We start from the raw sequence: 4,743 nt of genomic DNA, 5'->3' as shown, positions 1-4,743 counted from the left end.
TCTGTTAGGAATAAAAACCTCTTTCCATTTCCCAAAATAGGCTTTCAGTTGCTTTAGAGACCTCCTGGAAGTTGACTACCTTTTCAAACAGAGAAATATGCCTGTGGAAAACTTGCACCTACAGCAGTTTCGTAGCGCGAGTTTGATCATTAATTTCTCTCAAATAATAATGGATTTGAAGAAAGTGGAAGAGGTTTTTGTACTTTAGTATCTTAAGAATGAAAACCTCTTTTACTTTTCAGAGATGAGTTTTCCTTTGCTTGGTAATCCCCTTGGAAGTTGGCTGCTGTTTTCATAACATGAAACTTTGGAGTTCATAAGAGTCTTTCCTTTTTCTTGAAATGGCTTTCTCCACATGTCATGAAGCTTGTTCAAAACTGAATATAATAAACACCATTCTTCAAGGAAAACTTTCAAAATGTAATCTATATCAAAATTTAGGATTACCTTACATGCCTTGCTTGAGCCTTCAAAGAACTCTGATGTATGCTGACCCTGAGTTTGCCAAGTGCTTCATATGCATGAAAGGAGCATGAGAATAACCAAGACCAATTTTCCCTTACCTTACCCTTTTCCTTTGAAATATTTTCAGTGATAACATTTCCAATGGCTGGAAAACCAGGGCTTTTCTATTCAGGACTTCCCTTACACTTGGATAGATTTTCGTGGTGACCCAGACATGGTTCTTCCACCAGGAGAGTAGTGGGATGAGTTAGGTAAAATCATTTTCAACATTTTTCTATTTTAATTTTTTTTGTTATTTTTCCATCGTCTCAAAACTGATAGTAAATAATTTCAAATGCAGATATGGGTCCACAACGACCAGCCGCTCTCCGGCCTTACGAGAGGAAGCAACTAGTTGCACCCGCGCCAGCCCCACAGGACGAATCAGCAGAGGTTTTGGCTGAGTTGGAGGGTCATCTCGAGCGCTTGGTAGGAGATATTCCTGAGACCACTATAGACGACATTCCTCGTCGACTTCAGCGCTATGTGATTGGGGTCCCGGGACCTTTTAGGAGGTTCCTTTGCAAGGTGGCCCGTGCAGTGGTTTCTTATAGAGATCATCACCAGTGATAGGATGATCGCCTATTGTGGGCACATGTGACATTTTTGTTTTTTGTACTTATCATTTTTGCCGATCATAAGGTGTTTTTCAACCTATGATCGAGGACGATGTATTTTTTGACACACTCCTATATATATATATATATATATATATATATATATATATATATATATATCACTATTACCGGTTTATCTTGTAAATCATGTTATGGAATGGTTTTAAATTTACATGTATGATTATTGCAAATGTCTATTTAACATTCGAGAAGCAATTGCATCTGCTAATGTATTTAAAGATCTTGGAATATGCTGATATTCAATATAATCAAATTCACATGAGACGCACTCTCAAAAATAATCTTAATAACACTGGATTTCTAATGGCATACACTCTATTAAGCTGTAATACAACGAGTTCAGAATCTAACCTCACTATCAAACTCCGAATCCCAAATGAAACAGATTCAGATAATAACTCAATCACTGCACTATACTCGGAAATGTTGTTCGTTGTTTGACCGAGGCTTACCCCATGCATAGATACTAACTCGTCAGAGGGCGAATAGATAACCCAAGCTGCGGAATAGATGTTCAGTGTATTACGACAAGCACCATCAACGAAATCAATGTATGTTTGGAGAGGCATCAACATCTGCAATATCAAGAGTAAAACCAAGATAAGCAGGAATAATGACGAAAAACACTCTCTAAGCTAAGCACACTGTTTAAACTAAAACACACCAGCTAGAAAGAAAAACTATCCTAACTAAAAACCTCCATACCCATTCTTTTAAGCATAATACCTCTTCAAGTAAAGGCCATTTCTGGGTTTACCCAAAGAGTCCCCGTCAAAGTTTACCAATTCATAGGCCCCTTTGGCTAGCTTTCGCTTGACAACATAAGGACCATGCCACATAGGAACGAATTTTCCAGCGCCTAATTTATCATTAGCTTGATCATAAACTAAGACTAGATCTCCTTCTGAAAAATTTCGAGGGGTCACATTTCGATCATACTGAGCTTTCATGCGTTTTGCGTGAGTCTCGATTGCCAATGCAGCATTGCGTCGATTCTCATCTAATTGAGCCAAGTATAACAAACGTTTTTCCTCTTCGGAAGTGGCTGGAAGTAACTTGATGGCCATTTGCAGTGACGGGATTTCACATTCAATGGGTAACACAGCTTCCAAACCATAGACTAGTTGGAAAGGAGTGAACCTTGTTAATGTTTTTACTGAAGTTCGGTACGCCCAAAGCGCTGAAAATAACATGTTGTGCCAATTCGACCGATGAATCCCAATGATTCGTCGGATCATGATAACTAAAACTTTGTTGATGGATTCAACCAGACCATTCGCTTGTGGATAATAAGGGGTTGAACTATCGTGACGTAAACCAAGCTGGCCTGTAAGTTCGGTCATCATAACGTTTCGAAAATGACACCCATGATCAGTGATTATTGCTTGCGGGACACCAAACCTAGCAATTATATGATTGAACACGAAAATTGCAGTTGTCTTCGTCTGCCTCAAATGTAGGCATTGCCTCGGCACACTTAGTAAAATAATCTACCGCAAGGATGATATACGCATGCCCCCCGGCCGAGTGAGGGTTACATGTAATAAAATCGATACCCCATTTGGCAAAAGGACCAACGACAATTATAGGGTGGAGAGGAGCAGGTGGAGCGCGCATCTTACGATCAAAAATTTGGTAGTTGTGGCATTTTCAGACCGCCGTAATACAATCTTTAAATAAAGATGGCCAGAAGTAGCCAGCGCGCAATATCTTTTGGGTTGTGGCAAACCTAGACATATGACCGCCACACGCTCCAGAGTGACAGTCATTTAGAACCCTTTCAGCTTCCTCGTGGGTTAAGCAACGTCGAAAAACGGAATCCGCCCCACAGCGATAAAGAATATCTCCAATAATCGTGAATTGTTGGGACTGGAATCGAATTTTTCGACGTTCTAACCTTGAAATTTCTGGCCGAAAGGATTGGGTCTAGAGATAAACGATGATATCCCCATACCACAGATCTAAAGTGCTGATTAGAAACAATGATTCGTTTGCAATGGGCTCCTCCGCCACAGTTTCCGTGTCAGCACGCGAGAAGTCACACATTAACTCCACAAAAACTAAAGATTTCTTAGACTTAGATTTCTCAAATTCCAAGTCGAACTCCTGTAGGATAACGATCCATTTAGAGCACTTGCCCCCTAGCAATTGCTTGGTCAAAATTTAGATCATAGGGTTGCAATCCAAAATTACTGTAGTTTTACGTAGTAAAATGTAGTGACGAAAACGTTGGACAGCTTGAACAGTTGCCAATGCCAATTTCTCCACATGTGAGTATTTTAGCTCAGTTGGATTTAAAGTTCGACTAAGGTAATATATCACATGTTCAATTCCAAATTCATCTTCCTGAACTAAGACCATTCCAATGGTGGAATGAGAGGCGACGAGATACAAGAAGTAATCCTGGTTGTAGTTGGGAGGATGCAACAACGGTGCATGGGTCAACGCGTGTTTGAGTGCATCAAAAGATTTCTGAGCTATCTCATCCCAACAGAATAGAGTATTTTGCTTCAACAACCGGGTGAAACCCTTTGTAACCTCGGCATAGTTAGGAATGAATCGTCGTAAAAAGTTTGCTTTCCCCTGCAAACTTTGGAGTTGGCAAAGACTCGAAGGAGGAGGCAATTTGATGATAGCTTCGACCTTCGAGGGATCGACGCGAATGCCGACTTTCGAAACTACAAACCCCAGTAATCGACCCGTTTCTATACAGAAGACACATTTGTGTGGGTTCAACCGAATACGATAATGCTTATACCTCATAAAGATTGCTCGTAAATGGACGAGGTGATCAGCTCGATGTAATGAATGAGCAGGCAAGTCATCGAGATAGGGTTTCACAATGTGTTTGATGTCATGAAACGCATAAGACATCGCCCTTTGAAAAGTTGCTCCGGCATTCTTAAGCCCAAAAGGTAACTTGCAATAAGCAAATGTCCCCCATGGACAAATGAAAGTCGTTTTTGGTTGATCAGCAGGTAGAATATTGATTTGATTGTATCCGGAAAAACCGTCCATGAAGGAGAATATTTCACTGCCGGCACAATCATCAATGATTTGATCGATATAGGGAGTTGGGTAATTGTCCTTTGGACAGGCTCGATTAATGTCCCTATAATCGATGCATATTCTTATTTTTCCCTACTTTTTGTTAACCGAAACAATATTCGATACCCAATCCGTTAACGGGATCGGATAAATGAAACCTGCTTTCAATAATTTTTCAACTTTTGCTTTAATTGCAGTAGCTTTTCGTGGGTGAATCTGACGCAAATGTTGCCGGACGGGTTTAGCGTCTAGGTAAGTCTTGATCTCATGAAAAACAATCACGGGATCAATTCCTGGCATTTCCTCATAGGACCAGGCAAACACGTCACGAAATTCTTGAAATAGGGCCTTATATATTTGAATTTCGTCATCTGTACACGAGGCACCTATATGAATGTTCTCAACAATTCCGGGTTTAACCGAAATGTCAATAGGAATAGTTCGAGAGATGTTTCCCAAATTTAACTCTGAATCGGGATGTTTCATTGGATTCTGAGGTTCCTTGACATATTCAGTTGTAAAAATTGATGAGAAGTCATTTTCAAAACGATCA

Source organism: Pinus tabuliformis, chromosome 1_2 (assembly GCF_031772625.1).
Source record: "Pinus tabuliformis cultivar Carrire ecotype Pingquan chromosome 1_2, CPIR1, whole genome shotgun sequence".
NCBI classification, from domain to species: domain Eukaryota; kingdom Viridiplantae; phylum Streptophyta; class Pinopsida; order Pinales; family Pinaceae; genus Pinus; species Pinus tabuliformis.
The sequence above is the reverse complement of the archived record's forward strand: the minus strand, read 5'-3'. Positions refer to the sequence as shown.